Source organism: Petaurus breviceps, unplaced genomic scaffold (assembly GCF_028583685.1).
Source record: "Petaurus breviceps papuanus isolate PSGF00001 unplaced genomic scaffold, PetGlider_PUasm1.0 90925, whole genome shotgun sequence".
NCBI lineage: Eukaryota > Metazoa > Chordata > Mammalia > Diprotodontia > Petauridae > Petaurus > Petaurus breviceps.
In genome coordinates, this window is record NW_027187380.1 from 29,618,728 (window position 1) to 29,636,579 (window position 17,852).

The 17,852-nt window shown below is 37.3% G+C and overlaps 1 pseudogene; it reads left to right on the plus strand.

Moving 5' to 3' along the window:
* The first annotated feature begins 729 nt into the window (after positions 1–729).
* LOC138152801 (serine/threonine-protein kinase 16-like) overlaps positions 730–17,852 on the plus strand; it is a 49,879-nt pseudogene continuing 32,756 nt past the window's right edge.

A 17,852-nucleotide genomic window follows, 5' to 3' on the forward strand; every position in this document is an offset into this window, starting at 1 on the left:
AAGCGATTCAGTTTCCTGGCATGGTGCTGGTAGACTGTCCAGGTTTCACAGGCATACAACAATGAGGTCAGCACAACTGCTCTGTAGACCCTCAGTTTGGTCTAATACCTTTTCTCTCCTATACTTTGCTTTGTGGCCTCCCAGACACTGCTAGCTCTGGAAATGCATGCATCAACCTCATTATCAATGTATACATCCCTGGAAAGTACACTGTCAAGGTAAGTGAACTTATCCACAACATTCAAAGCTTTTCCATTTGCTGTAACTGATGGTTCCACGTATGGATAGTGTGGTGGTGGCTGATGGAGCACCTGTGTTTTCTTGGTATTAGTTGCTTGGCTAAAATTAGCACAAGCAGCAGAGAATTGATCTATACTTTGTTGCATCTCAGCTTCAGATACTGCATTGACTGCACAATCATCTGCAAACAGAAAACCATGCACCATCACTCTCTCCACTCTGGTCTTGGCTTGTGGCCTTTTCAAATTGAAAAATTTATAATCAGTGCAGTAGTTGACCTTGATGCCATATTTATCTTCATTGAAAGCATTTGACAATATGGCTGAAAATATCATGCTAAAAAGCATAGGAGCAAGCACAGTCTTGTTTCACTCCACTGGGGATTGGGAAGGCACAAGGGCATTGTCCATTATCTAGAACCTGGGCAAGCATGCTGTCATAAAATTGATGTGCTATGCTGATGAACTTCTCCTGGCAACATAAGCCCTCATGACTAACAGTATCAACGGCTTTGGTCAGATCTACAAATGTTGTATACAGACTTCTGTTCTGCTCCTGGCATTTCTCCTGGAGTTGTTGGGCAGCAAACACTATATTGACTGTTCCTCGGCCCTTTCTAAAGCCACACTGGTTCTCAGGTAGATGACCATCTTCTAGGTGAAAAATTAGCCTATTAAAGAGGACTCTGCCAGCAATGACTAAGACAGAGACCCACCCTGTGATTGTCACAGGACAATCTATTTCCTTTACTTTTATAAAGATGGACAATGGAGTCATCCTTGAACTCCTGGGGGGATAACCTTCTGTTGCCATATAACCTGAAAATTTTTAGTCAGCTTTTGTATGAGCAATAGACCCCTACCTTGTAAGTCTCAACTGGAATAGAATCAGCACCAGGTAATTTGCCACATGAAAGGAGCCCAATGGCATTCAAAACCTCTTCTTTAGTTGGAACTTCAGCTAGGGAGGGATTGATTTCAACTTGAGGTAAATGATCAATGGCTTTAGCATTGATTGATGATGATCTGTTGAGGACACATAACTAAACAAAATAATTACAAAATTAATTTAAGACACACAAGGTCAAGAATTTCAAGGAAAATTATGAAAAAAGTAATGCCTATAAATCATCATCCAAACCCCATTCCACCCAATTGCTCATTTCCATCCCTCTCAACTCTCCCACTCAAAAGTTTCATCCTAACTCCACCTAGACCTTCCACTGTACCCTCTGGGATGCCCTGTTCTCTCTACACAGCGAGAACCTTCTCTGGTATATAGTTTGAAAATTATTCATTTACAAATATTTGAGAGCTTGCCATTTTAATGAATTAGGATTATAGGATTTAGGGTAGAAAGCAGATTTTTTTATGTCATCTGGTCCAAATTCCACTTTTTATAGATGAAGAAACCAAGGCCCAGGGAAGTTAAGTAAATTATCCAAGACCCCACAGGTAATGAATAACAGAGGCAGGATTTAAACCCATGTCCATTCTTTTAACATTTCTACTTTTATGTATCCCCTTCTTTCCACTCATACAGCTAATCACCTTAGTTAAGATTCTCATGACCTATCACCTAGATTATTGCAAAACGGTCACTTAAAATTAGCCTCCTCGTTTTGTTTCTCCTACTAATATATCCTATACACTGCTGTCAAAGTAATTCACTTAAACATAGATCTAATCATATGACTTCCCTAGTCAATCATTTCCATTGATTTCCTATTGCTACTATGACAAAATATAAACTCTTCTTTCAAGCTTTCAAAGCCCTACACACACAATGCATTCTCAACATATCTTTCCTGCCTCTTCACACATTAATCCCTTTCCTCTGCTCTGTGAGTCAGTAAAACTGGCCTTCTCCCTGTTCCTCACATGTGACACTTGATCTTACATGCCTGTGTACTGGCATGGCATCCCACTTGCCTGGAGCACATTTCCTCCATACCTCTGTCTCACAGAGTACTCTATTACTTTAAGATGAGGATAAAGCACTATGTTCTGCATGAAGCATTTCCTAAATTTCCCAAGTGCTAGGTTTATCCTTTGCAAACTACCATGTATTTAACTATTTTGTCTATATTTATATTTATGAACTTTATATTTATTCTATTTATGTTTTTTATGTACTCATTTTCTCCCCCATTATAATGCAGCCTTCTTGTGAGTATAGGGATTGTTTTATTCCTTATATTTGTATCCCAGTGCCTAGGATAGTGCCTACCACATAGTAGATCCCTAATAAGTACTTTTTTATTGATTTATATGAAAAATGCTCACCTCTAAAGATGAATGAAAATTTAAAAAATCAGATATTACTTCACACCCATCAAACTGGCAAAAATGGAAATAATCAATATTGGAAAAGTGTGGAAAGGCAGGATTATGTGAGAAAAGTTATTAAACTCACAACACTAACTCTTCTACACCGTTTTCCATCTCCCCAAATCTTTCATGGCCTCTTCTCCACCCATTCTATTATCTTGAAATATGAGAACCTTACCTCATATTTCACTGAGAAAGGTGAAGTTATTTGTCAAGAATGCCATGTTCTCCCTTCTTCCTCATCTCAAATCATTCAGATGCCTTCTTCTACGATTTCTTCCTTAATATGTCTCACACAAAGAGGTAACCTTTCTCCTTGTGAGGGCAGACCCTTCCTTTTACATGTGCAAGTGATCTCATTCCATCCCATTTTTTCCAGTAGATTACATTCTCTATCTTCCTCACTCTATAACTGGCTGATTTTCTACTGCCTGCAAATATGTCCATGTCAACTTCCTTCTCCAAAAACCCTTACCTGATCTATTCATCCTCACTATCTAGCATCCTTTATCACTCCTCCCTTTCATAGCTAAACTCTTTGAGAAAGGCCTCTATAATCAGTGTCTCCATTTCCTTTCCTTTCATTCTGTTCTTAATTTTATATCTAGCTTTTAAATCCATCATTCAACTGAAACTGCTCTCTTCAAAGTCACCAAAGCCTTCAACGGCAATATTATCTTCCAAGACCCTCAGGTTTGCAACCTGGCTGTTGTTCTCAACTCCTCACGAACTTTTATGCCCCCATGTCCAATCTATCACCAAAGCCTGTAGATTTCACCTTTGTAACATCTCTTGAATAAGCCCTTTTCTCTCTTCCAATACTACCAGGTTGACCTGGTGCAGACTCTCATCACCTCAAGCTGGGACTATTGCAATAGTCTGCTGGTGAGTCTGCCTGTTTCAAGTCTCTTCCCACTTCAATCTATCCTCCATTCAGGCATCAAACCAAAATTCTATCGTGTCACACTCTACTCAAACTTGAAAGGTTCCCTATTGCCTCTAGGACCAAATACAAAATGTTCTGTTTAGCATTCAAAGTCCATCATTACCTAGCACATCTTCCTTTAAATCTTACACCCTACTACCTGCAATATACTCTCTGATTCAGTGACACTAGCCTCTTTTTAAATTCTTGAATGAGAAATTCTATCACTTGGTTCCAGGTGCCTGGAATGCTCTCTCTCCTCATCTGTGCCTATTGGCTTTGCTGGCTTTCTTCAAGTCCCAACCCAAATCACATTTTCTACAGATAGTGGAACCCAACCCCTCCTAATTTGAGCACCTTCTCTCTCTTATTTCCTGTTTATCCTGTAGATAGCTTGTTTGCACATATTTGTTCATTGTTGCCCTTATTAGAATGCAAACTCCTTGAGGTCAGATAATGTCGTCTCCCCCCTTTTTTTTTAATCTCCAACATTTAGCACAGAGACTGGCACATATTTGGCACTTAATAAATATTTATTGGACTAACTGATAGACATTTCCTTGCTGATGCTGTAATCCTACTATTCTGTTGCAACAAACAAAAGACATCCCCTCTGCCTTTCCTCCATCTTGTACAGAGAAGATGAAGATATAAAAGATATTAAATGTAAAAGTTACATAAAACTTTAAAACTAGGGAAAGGAGTAACAAAAGGGTATAGGGGGAATAAGGCTCCCTTAATGTAGGTTAAACAAAAATAACTAAACAATGTACTATCATTCTAGAAAAAGATGAAAAATAACCACAATTCAGGGGTGGGGGAAGATAGATTACGGACAAGCAGAGGAAAATATAAACCTATCTCTCAAATATGAAAAGGGATTTTAAAAATCCAATAAAATGCAAAAATGACATGTAGGTTAAGAAAACAAAGCTCTACAACCTGTTACTTATAAGAAACTAGTCTAAAAAGCAATGACAAAGAATAAAAATGAGAAGATGTGGCAAAATTTACTATTCATCAAGTGAATTTGAAAAATCAGGAGTTATAATCATGATAACAAAGAAAAAGGAAATATTCACAATATAAAGAGATAAACAAAGAAACTACCTTTTACTAAAAAGGAAAACAAACCAATATCAATATCAAATTTTTCTCCATCTAAATTAATGAGTGCAAGATTGCAAGAAGACATAATAATACAATAATAATAAGTAACTTCAATGTCTTTTTCTCAGCTTAAAACAAATCTAACAAAAAGATAAATAAAGGGGAAAATATGGAATTGAATAAATTACTAGAGAAACTGGAGCTAAAAACTTATGATATCTTATGAATGACTACTAAAGAATACACACATTTCTTAGCATTACATAGAAATTTTACAAAAGGGATATTGAAAATAAATGTAAAAAGGCAGGAATAGACAATAGACCATAACAATAAAAATAATTATTGGCTTGGGGAGCACAAAAGACACACACTCAAGTGAAGATTCATTAATGAAATACTAAATAATGAGAGACAAAGAATAAAATGTAGAGATAAGTATGAGAATGAAAATGAAAATGGTGAAACAACATGGATATAACTAAAGCAATTCTTATCAGAAAATTATATCCTTAAAAGCAGAAATAAAAAAATAGAAAAAGATGCAATTAAAGAACTGATTTAAAAATTTTAGAAAATCAACAAACTTAAAATAAGCACAAAAGAGGAGATAGTAAACATTAGAAGAGAAGTAGATAAACTGGGAATGAAAGAAATACACAAAATGAGAAATCTAAAAGATAATTCTTTGAAATTATAAGGAGGGCAAGGGGAGGTTAGGTGGCACAGTGAGTAAAGCGCCAGGCCCTGAGTCAGGAGGACCCGAGTTCAGTTCCTGCCTTAGACACTTAACACCCACACAAAAAACTAGCCGTGTAACCTTGGGCAAGTTACTTAACCCCAATTGCCCTCCAAAAGGCAAAAAAAATAAATAAATAAAAAGAAATTATAAGGAGGGCAAAAAACAACAACAACAAAGTAACAAATGCATAAGGTGAAATTACAACAAAATCACTTTAATTATATTTAATGAAATAAAAGACTTTCAAACATTCCTGATTATAAGATCAGAATAGAAAATTTGACATTCAAACAGAAGACACAAGAGAATAAAAAGGTAAGCATGAAAAAGTAATCATAAGGGACTCAACAAAGTTAAGCCTTTTATATTTCTATATGTGAAGATGATACATGGAATTCCTAAGAAGGTTATCATTTTTAGAGCAGTTAGAAGCAGTCTACATAGACAGAGGGCACAAATCTGAATTGATTTGGTTGGGATTATTTTTTTTAATGGAGTCAGAAAGAGGGGAGAAGTAGAATGAGAGAAACGATCTCCCATAAAAGAGGCATGCAAAGAAGCACATTTACTGTGGAGGGGAAATGGGGCTGGTGGCAGACAATGCTTAAATCTCAACAATAAGAATTGGTTCAGGAGAGAATAGACAGAAACACACATACACACACACTCAGTTGAGTATATAAATCTATCTTACCTAACAGGGAAATAGAAGGAAAAGGGAATAAATGAAAAAGGATGGATAATAAAAAGGAGGATAGATTAAGGGAGGCAGTGGTCAGAAGTAAAACAGACAGGATAAAAATCTAGAGAAGTATAAACAGAAGAAAATAGGATAGAGGGAAATACATAGTAATCATAATCATAACTGTGAATGTGAATGGGATGAGCTCACCCATAAAATTGAAGCAGATAACAGAATGGATTAGAAACCAGAATCAATAATATGTTGTTGGAGGGGGTGGAGTCAAGATGGCGGGGTAGAAGAAGGACCTCCCCACTACTCCAGGTTCCACCTTCCCCAATCCATGTAAAAAGGCTACTCTAAAAAAAACTTTGGAGCTTAGGAACCCACAAAATGACACAGAGAAGCTAACCTCCCACTGAGGACAGCCTGGCAGGAATCAGCCAGCACAGCACTCTGGGAGCTGAGCCCAGCCCCATGATGAGGCTTTAGCCCCAGGGCAGGCCTGACCAGCTGCCAGCGGGAGGGACTCCCGATCAGCAGCAGCTGTGGCAGTTTCCAGATTTATCAACACATAGATGCAAAGGACAAAGTGAGAGGTCAGTGCTGTATGGACTTTGGGACCCAGTAAGTAGGAGCCCTCAGGGAGAGAAGCCGCTGAGTTGCCAGCACAGCCAGCCAGTGCCACATGGCAACTTCAGCTCCTGGCCTGCAGAGTGTAGGGAGACCAAGCACCAGTCTGAGGGGTAATCACTCTTGCTTTAACCTTCTTGGATCTGGATTGCAGTCTAGGGGGGAGGTCCTAGGGTGTGTGTCCAGCTTGCCAGAGTGTGGGGAGACCTCAGAGAAGGCACCCATCTAATAACTCTGGCAGCTGAGAAAACCCCAGCATTTGGGACAAAAGCTCCCCTGTCTGGTGGCAGAGTCCTACTGGGGCCCAGGGGTCAAGTGACTGAGGGGTGACATGACCAGGCAAAGGAAACAAAGCAGATAGAAGATTCCAACATTAGACTCCTATTTGGGAACAAAAAGGAGCAAAGCATGGAACAGGAGGAAGACAGTGAAGTCAGAACTCCTGCACCAAAAACTTTAAAGGAAAATATGAGTTGGTTACAGACCATAGAGGACCTTAAGAAGCAGATAAGAGAAATGGAGGAAAAATTGGGAAGAGAAATGAGAACAATGCAAGACAATTACAAAATGAGTCAACAGCCTGACTGAGGAAAATCATACCTTAAAAAATAGACTAAGTCAAATGGCAAAAGAGGCTCAAAAAGCAATGAGGACAAGAATGCCTTAAAAAGCCGAATTTGCCAGAGGGAAAAAGAATCTCAAAAGCTCACTGAGGAGAATCATTGCTTCAGAATTTGATTGGAGCAAATGGAAGCTAATGACTTTATGAGAAATCAAGATGCTGTTAAAACAGATCCAAACAAATGAAAGAATAGAAGGCAATGTGAAATATCTCATGGGAAAAATCACTGACCTGGAAAATAGATCCAGGAGAGATAACTTAAAAATTATTGGACTACCTGAAAGCCATGATCAAAGTAAGAACCTAGAAATCATCCTCCAGGAAGTTCTCAAAGAAGACTGCCCTGATGTTTTAGAACCAGAGGGCAAAAGAGAGGTTGAAAGAATCCACCGATCACCTCCTGAAAAAGATCCCAAAAAGAAAACTCCTAGGAATGTTATAACCAGTTTCCGGAATTTCCAGATTAAGGGGAGAATATTACAAGCAGCCAGGAAGAAACAATTTGAATATTATGTAAATACAATCAGGGTAACCCAGGATCTGGCAGCTTCTACACTGAGGGATCGAAGGGTGTGGAATATGATATTCCAGAGGTCAAAGGAGTTGGGATTAAAACCAAGAGTCACCTACCCAGCAAAATTGAGTATCATGTTTCAGGGGAAAATATGGTCATTCAGTGGAATAGAGGATTTTCAAGCATTCTTGATGAAAAAAACAGAGTTGAATATAAAATCTGACATTCAGATACAAGAAGCAAGAGAAGGTAAACATGGAAAAGAAATCATAAGGAACTTATCAAAGTTGAACTATTTACATTCCTATATGGGAAAAGCGATAATTGTAACTGAGGAAACTTTTCTCAGTAGTTGAAGGGAATAGAAATATATATGTTTATATGTGAGGGTATATGGGCATAGGAATACATATGTGAATGTGTGTATATATGTTTACAGGTATACATAGAGGGCACAGGACCAATTTAACAGGAATGGATGATACTTAAAAGGTGAAATGAAGAGGTGAGAGAGGAATATAGAGGATAAGAGGAGATGGGGAGAGACAGAATGGGGTAAACTATCTCATATAGAAGAGGCAAGGGAAAATGGTTACAATGGAGGGGAAGAATAGGAAGGCAAAAGAGAATGGGTCAACCTTACTCCCATTGAATTTGGCTTGAGGAGGGAATGAAATACACACTAAATATGGTATATCACCCTATAGGAGAGTAGGGGGGGAAGGGGATGAGAGGGAGGAGGTTGGAAAGGAGGGAAGGCTGGGGAGGGGAGAGAAGTTGGAAGCACCCACTTTTGAAGAGGGATGGGATCAAAGTAGAAAATAGAACAAGTGAGAGGTGGGATAGGAGGGAGTCAGTCTTTTACAATATATCTACTATGTTAATGTTTTGCATCAGCCCCACATGTACAACCTATACTGAACTGCTTATCTTCCCAGTAAGGGTGGGTGACAAGGTAGGAAGGGAATGAATCTGGAATTCAAAGTTTTAATATCAAATATTCAAATATATACTATTATTAATACTATTTTACACGTAATTGGGAAATAAGACATACAGGCACTGGGGCATAGAGATCCCCTGGAAAAGTCGAAAGGGGTATGGGAGAAAATATGGGAGAGAGCAGATTGGAGGAGGGGATATCCTGTGGGACTGCTATTTTGGGGTGTGGGTAAGGGAAAACTGGGGAGAAAATATGTAACTCAAAATCTGGAAGAAATTAATGATGTAAATCAGAAGTTAATAAAGCATTTGGGGAAAAAAACAATATATTGTTGGAGACACAAGAGAAACACTTGAAACAGAAACACACACAGAATTAAAATAAGAGTTTGAAGCAGAATCTATTATGATTCAGCTAAAATAAAAAATGCAGGAATGGCAATCACAATGAAGCTAAAGCAAAAATAGACCTAATTAAAAGAAGAAATCAGTAAACTACATTTTGATAAAAGACAATAAAGTAATATCAAACATTTTCTAGTGTTTTAAAAAAGATGGGTGCTATATCTTGTGAAAAACTGTTTCTATTTCTATTGATATAATCATGTCATCCACTCAGTACTTTAGTTATCTGACTGATTGATGTAGTCCTATGGTCCATGTCAATGTCTCAACATCTTCAATGTCTCTCCCCTTTTATGGCAGTGACTGGGCAAGGTTAAGGTTCATTGTATTTTGCAACAAATACTAGAGTGAAGGCAAAGGTGGGTGAACCAGCAGAGACCATAACAGCAGCAGGGAAATTGCTTAGTTTGTCCAGTGCACATGCTTGTGGGATGGGTAATATACTTTCTTGGATCTTGGAAGTTAGGGTGGTGTTGGGGGGAGATTTACTGAATAAGCATGTTAGGGATTAGATTTCCCTATTATTAATACATAATGTTAATTCAAATCTTAAGTTTCTTGGTCTGTTTACATAAACATAGTTATTCTACCTCTAGAGAATAACTATTTTTATTTTTTTTTCAGAGTTAAAGGAAACTGGAGAAGGAAATGAGAGAAAACTTCTGTCTGGTCCTATATTGTTGGCTAGAGACCTGGAAGTCCTGCTGTGTGTATTTTTGTATTTACTTGTTGTCTTCTGCATTATAATGTAAATTCTTTATGAGTAGGAATTGTTTTATTTTCTGTACTTGCATCTTCAGTGCTTAGTCCTGAACGACTAGTAGTTAATAGATGGTTTATGCTATGCCTTGATTGGTTAATTGATCTGATCCAAATTCTAACTTTGTCACTACTAATGTATGATTAAGAAAATCACTTAGTATCTCTGGGTCTCAATTTTTTTCATCTATAAAATGGGGATGATAAGACTAGATGAATACTAGGATCCTTTTCAGTTTTAGGGTTAGGAGCATATGATACTAAGAGGAATGGAAAAGATTAAAAACTCACAAGAGAGAGGAAATAAAATTGTTAGAGTCCGGTGGTAGAATAGAATAAGATACAAGTTAAGGAATTAGGCTTTCTGAGGTAAATTTGGGAAATGTTGACAAGAAGTTTTGAGGAATAGAAGAGAAGAGTAAGGACATTCATTCCAGATGGTCTCAATCTTTTCTACATAGTATAAGGGGTTAGATTCTCTGTTTCCACATTTAGAGGGTACATTTAAATAGAAAACTATAATCTTCATAGTGATTTTGAGATTTGAAAAGAGTTTTAAAATATTGTCTCTCATATTAGCTTCACAACTAACCCTGGGATATGGGTATTATTGTGGACATTTTACAGATAAGAAAACTGAGGCACAGTGGTTGTGGCTGACCCAGGGCCACACAAATACTAAATATCTGGAGCCAGATTTGAATTTACATCTTCTTGACTCTAAATTAGCATTCCTAAAGAGAAATAAAATATTTCGAATAAAATAGAACAGAAAGCAGTTGTAAAGGCCCAGCTGAATTTATACACCACTTTGTAGTGATACCTTCAGGGAGTTCCCAACAATGGTGTGTGTGTGGGGGGGGGGAGGTGTGTATCTTCTGGGTTGTAACTATAACAACTCATCCAATCATCTTATATTTTCAACTATTTCAATTATTCCTTAATTTCTTGCAATTATTTCTCTACTCTCTAAGCAAATCACAGAGACCTTAGTCTGGTTATGTATATATATGCAAAGAAGGCTCTTCTAGCAGTACCTTATTTTCTTGGATACTAAAGGAAAAAAAGAGCTCAACGTGCAGTTTTTTGTTTCATTGCCTGGTCTGTTCTTAAATTTTTACTGCTGAGATCCATAAATAGTTCAAAATCCCAAATGAATTTAAATTTTTTTAACACTTAAAGGATTTTTTCCTTTTTTTTTTTGAAGGATTTTCTGAAAGAGTTTCTAGAAAGGACAATTAATGCATTTGCTCCCTTACACCAATATTGATTTCTTAGAAATTAACAGAGCTAAATCAAAACAACTGTGAGGTACCACATCTCACCAGTCAGATTGGCTGAGATGACAAAACAGGAAAATGATAAGTGATGGAGAGGATGTGGAAAAACTGGAACACTAATACATTGCTGGTGGAGTTGTGAACTGATCCAACCATTCTGGAGAGCAATCTGGAACTATGCCCAAAGAGTTATAAGTAATTTTATATCCTTTGACCCAGTAATACCACTTCTAGGGCTGTATCACTCGTATGTACAAAAATATTTATAGCAGCTCTTTTTGTGGTGGCAAAGAATTGGAAATTAAGGGGATGCCCATCAACTGGGGAATGGCTAAACAAGTTATGGTATATGAATGTAATGGAATACTATTGCGCCATAAGAAACGAAGAACAGATGGACTTCCTACCTACCTGGAGAGGCTTATACAAACTGATGCTGAATGAGAAGAGCAGAACCAGGAGAAATTTGTACACAATTACAGACACAACGTATGTGTGATGACCAACTTTGATAGACCAGACCCTTCTCAGTAACACAGGGCTATAAGTAAACTCCAAAAGACTCATGATGGAGAGAGATGTTTACATTCAGAGAAAGAACCAGAAAGAACAGAGTTTGAACCCAGACTGAAGCAAACTACCTGCTCTTTTTCTTGTTTGGTTTGGTTTTCTCTTTCCCATTGTTCATTCCATCTGATACAATCCTCCTTTATAACCTGACCAATGTCTAATGTGAAAGTATCTGCAGATCCTATACCTGATTGTATGCCACCATGGGGTGGGGGGAGAAGGGGAGTGAGGGGAAGAAAATTTGAAACTCAAAGAACTGGGGAATTGAATCTTGTAAACTCAAAATAAATGAACAAATTAATAAAGACAAAAAAAAAAAAAAGAAATTAGCGGAGCTACTTCCCTGCTCCACTATGCCGCTTTTATGCTAGCCAGATTATTGTTCCTCAGAGATTGCAAGAAGCTTCCCTGGGCTTCTGTCCAAACTCTTCCTCACTGTAGCTAAATAGTAACATTTAGTGTTCATCAATTTCCACTGAAAACAGAAGCCATAATTCGTGTAGCTGGTAGTTGGCTTATGAAAAAATAAAGAGAAAAATCCATCTGTAGACGTAATGTCCATCTACAAAGATGATACTATTTGAATTGTTTCTTCTGATAATAGAGATTGGGTGAGTGAAGCCATATATACCTGTTCTAATTCCAATTCCCACTGTGACCATGCTAATTAGATTCTAAGATTAGTTAGATAGGACCTTATACATTGTCTGGTAAGCCTTCCTTTTCTCCCAAGCAATCTGAATATATGGAAATTGAAACCCAAAGAGGAGAAGTAACTTGCTCAAGGTATTACAGATGGGAGACCTGGGACTAGATTCTTGGTCTCTGTACTTTTCTAATGTTTTGCCAAACTACTCTTTTCATTTCAACAGTTCAAAATGCTACTAAATGGCAATCAAATACTGAAATACACCTTTGTAAAGTGAATCTCCTCTCAAAAACAGGCAACAAAATGTAGCAACCCACTAAGCTATGCATTTTGCAAAATGTACCTCTATGCCTTATTCTAGGGCAACAAGTAGAGGGAAAATATCTCCATAATGAAAGTGTAGGCAGTAGCAGCCATGGTCACAGCCTGTGCTAAAGAGAAGACTTTTTATGTAGCCACCAGTTTTCTGGGTGCTTTTAGCTGACACTCCTGTGGGTTGCCAGCATGTGTCCTTTGAGGTAGCTAAATGTGGGTGACAGTGACAAGTTCCAGGGAAGAATGCTCCAGACAGAACTCATGCTTTTGGAAGCTCTCCCCTGGTCCTGGTGATATACAAATAGGCATGTGTCTGGCAGAAAAATTCAGGTAATCAAATATGAACTTTCCAAGGTTTTTGAAGCTGAGATTCCTAAAACTCTACACCCTTTCTTCTCCTCTCAACAGTCTTCACTTCTATGATATCCCACCAAAAACAATTCTATAAAACCTCCCCACTTTTTCTTCATCCCTAACCCATGGCCCTCAGTGAAATGGACTGGGACTGTATATCACATAGGCTTTAGAGGTTGAAGAGACCTTAAAAGCAATTTATTCCAGCCCTTTCATTTTGTAAATGGAGATACTAAGGATGAAATGAAGAAAATGACTTGCCTAAGGCCATGCAAGTAGTAAACAACAGAGTTGAGATTTGAACCCATTTCTCCTGGATCCGAATACATAGTCCTCTTTCCACATAACTTCCCTCAATTATACTTTGTGACTGAATTGTGTAGCAATAGTTTTCTAGTTATTCCTTGTTCTTTGAGGTAAATTTTATTATTAAATCTACTCTTCATATAGGGAGTGCTGGGTCCCGACTCGGGAAGACCTGAATTCAAATATGGACTCAGACACATACTAACTGTGACTCTGAGTAAGTCACTTAACCTTGTTTGCCTCACTTTCCCCATCTGTAATATGAACTGGAGAAGTAAATGACAAACCACTCCAGCATCTTTGCAAAGAAAATCCTAAATGAGTTCACAGAGAATCTGACCCAACTGAAAAAATGACTAAACAATATGTCCATGTGAGTTGTCTTACAGGTGGATCACAGGAAGGCCTTGATATACTGGAATCTTTCCTACCTTTCTAATATCCTTCTAAAATATCTCTCTGAACCAGAAGATTCATGATTATGGAAAAAAAAAGTTTTGCCCCTGCTTAAGTAAGTCATGGAGAATTTTTACATGATAGCACAGAAATCCTACCCCCCCCCAAAAAAGAAAATTGTTCCAAAGAGTTCCCTAAAGTCTTGGTATTTCACCAAAGCTTATCCAGGTTAATTGACCATGTTGTAAAACAAGACCGAATACTTCACAGGACCACAATTTATCTTGATATTTCTAATACATTTAGTTTCTTGGTTAGGAATATTGGAGTTGGATCTGTGTGATGCCTCAACATTGACAATACTGTTTTAGTATTTCAGAAAAAATTAAACAGAGTCTGCAAACTTGAGTTTCACAGGAGTTAAGATCCTATTAATGCTGGCATAAGAATATATGAGACATTAAGGGAAAGTTAAGAAGCAGTGGTTAAAAGAGAAAATTTTGGAGGAGGTGAGAAAGTGGAAATGTATAGCTAAAGTCTCATTTATAGATGAAGTGAAACGATGTGCCCAATATCATACATGTTTTGTAGCCAGAATGAAAACCCAGGTCTTCTGACTGCAAATCCAGAACTCTTTCCACTTCCTCACCTGCATGGGTATGCCGGGTTCACAACACCTGCCATTCACAAAAACATTTTTAACTTCTTAGATAACAAGCTGAAGGAATTACTATCAGAAACTTCTATACTTCCAAACATAGCTTCAGCATCAGGAGGTTATATAGGTATAGGTTCATTTTTACTTAAAATATGCAACATGCATAGGGTACTTGATTTTGGAGTTGAGATCTCAAGTTTCATTTTCCTTGAATAACTGAGAAGACATCACCTCATTCAAGTCTTAGCCAACAGCTCATTCAGGAGCTGAATAAGGCTTCCCAGTAGCATGACATATACTTCCCACAGAGAGCCTTAAACATTCTAAGAATTCAGAAGGCTAACAATACAGAGATCTTGTTGTCTGATGCATAAGGCTCACTGTAACTGAAACGTTGACATTTGGGCTATTATGTGCTTCCCTGGGGAAGCCTAGTGGAAGTTTTCAGGATGGATCATTTCTTTATTTGTATGTATCATGGATGAGAAGAATTGTGTTGTTGCAGATGCTAGTACAGTGTGTGTGTATGTTTATATGTGTGTGTGTCTGTCTACCAGGACACATTTTTTTTAACCAAAAGAGTCTTGTCATTCCAGTTCTGCAGCCCTACTAGTCCTTTCCTTGTCATTCTTTTCAAGCAGATTGATAGTTAACAGCTTTAATAAACAGAAGGGACAAGACAAACAACGAGGATTCTATTTGCACCAGCAATGAAAAACCACACCCTATCCATTCACCCACACAAGAAAATGCTGCAGCTGGAGTATCTCCAAGAACTAATTGAGAAAACAAGTGATGGTAATGCTTCTTTACTGTCTTCCTCCGAAAAAAGGAAATGATAACTCTTGTACAGAGTAGTTGTAAGAAAAGCACTTTGTAAACCATAAAGTGGATATAAATATGAGTTATTGTTAGAGTTGTGAAAAGTGAAGTTCAGAGCAAGGCACTCTGACTTACCTAAATTCTAACACAGTTAGGAAGTTGTAGAGACTTCTAATTCCAGGTCTTTTCATTTCAGTCTCAATGTGAAGCTATTCCTCTTACCATTCTCTCTTTTTCCTCAGTGCTATGTGTCTTCTTTAAAGTTCTCTCAATTATGCAAAAAGTGTAACGTCATGCACAAAGACTTGAAGAAATACAGAAGGGACATCTCAGAATACCAGATGACAACTCACTTAATGGGAATATCCTTCACTCAAACATCTTGGTCTCAGTATCTCTACTACAGGCACACATTTACTTTCTCTGTCTTTGCATGTTTCTGCTTAAGTAGTCTAAAAGTATCAGGAGGATCCATTGTGGTCTTGTTATCATACAATAAAGCACCTGGTTTAGTAAAAGACACAGATGATCAAATCTGATACAGACTTTTAAAATTCCTCAACCTCCTTTTCCTCTCTGCATTATTTCTCTTCTAGCCTAGAAGTGATTCCTCTGTTCTTGAATCACTCAAACCACTTAATTGTTTTCTAACTTGTATTATGATCATTTGTGCAAATATACCATTTCCCTATTACATAACAAACTCCTTGATTTCAATCATGGTTGATTTATAAATATCAACTATTTCTATGCATATGACCTATAAATCTGTATGTACAATGTCTGAAATATATTGTTTATCCCACTGTCCCATGCTCCCCATTGTTTGATGGATATCTGTATGTCCCTCTAACACTTCAAATTCAGCATAGTCAAAACTTAATTCATTATCTTTCTCCCAAAACTTAATTTTACTACAGGCTTCCCTTTTTTCTATCAGTCTCTACCCAGTTATCTAGGCTCAAAACCTGAGGGTCACCTTTAACTCTTTCTTTTCCCTCATCTTTTACGGCTAATCAGTTGCAATGTCTGGTTGATTCTCTTTGCAAAATAATTCATGTGCATCCCTTTATTTTAAGGGCTCATTGGTGAGTCTGTGAACTGATCCAACCATCTGGAAAGCCATTTGGAACTATGTCCAAAGGACTATAAATACAACTACCTTTGACCCAGAAATACAACTACTAGGTCTGTATCCCAAAGAGATAAAAAAAGAAAAAGAACCTATATGAACAAAAATATTTATAGCAACTCTTTTTGTGGTGGCAAAAAATGGAAAATTAAGGGCATGCCCATCAATTGGGGAATGGATGAACAAATTGTGGTGTATATTTGTGATGGAATACTATTGTGTTGTAAGAAATGACAAGCAGGATGCTCTCAGAAAAAAACCTGGAAAGACTTACGTGAACTAATGCAAAGTGAAGTGAGCAGAACCAGATGAACATTGTTCACAGAAACAGCAATATGTTCAATGAAAAATTGTGAATAACTTAGCCATTCTTAACAATACAATGATCCAAGAAAATTCCAAAGGACTAATGATGAAAAATGCTATTCACCTCCAAAGAAAAATCTAATGGAGTCTGAATGCAGATTGAAGCATATTTTGTAAACTTTATTTTTCTTGTTTGTTTCTTTTTTGGGAGGGGTGTCTATGTTTTCTTTTACAATATGACTAATGTGGAAATACGTTTTGCATGACTGAAAATGTATAACTTCTACTAAATTGCTTGCCTTCTCATTGAGGGAAGAAAGGAAGGTAAGAGGGAGAGAATTTGGAATTCAAAAGTTTTTTTTAAATGAAAGTTAAAAATTATTTTTCATATAATTGGAAAAAATAAATATTTTAAAATCTGAAAAAAGAGAACCATGAACGCTGGTGCCATATTTCAAGAAATCATAAAAATGCTCATATTTATTAGAACCAGAAGGCAAAGTGAAAATAAGAAAAATAGAAAAAAAAATCACCAGTCACTTCCTGATGTGGTGGGGAGGGAAGGGCTTAAAAATGAAAACTCAAAAGTAATGTATAAGCACAATCCATAACTTCCAAGTCAAAGAAAAAAAATACTATAACAAACCAGGAAGAATGAGTACAAGCTATAAAGAACCACAGTGAGGAATAAACAAGATTATACTGCAAATATAGGATGAATAAAAGATAGTCTTAGAATGATATATTAAGGATGAGTGGAGCCAAAATGCCAGGGTAAAACCAGTAATTTTTTCTGTGCTCTCCCAATACACCCCTCTAACACCTTAAAAATATGCCAAACCAAATTCTGAGTAGTAAAACCAACAAAAAGTCAGTGATTCATTTTTTTCAGGCCAGAGCAGCTTAGGAAGACTGAAAAAAAGATCTGAAACACTGAAATTGGGGTTGTTTGAGAGCATGATATAGAAGCAACAGGATTGGTTGTAAATGGCAGCAGTTATGGGGAGTAGTTTGACACCCAGAAAAGGTAACAGAACTGAACACCTGATCAGAAAGAAATCCCAGGATATTCCTATACTAGGAAAACACACACACTCTCTCTCTCTCTCACAGACACACACACACACACACACACACACACACACACACACACACACACA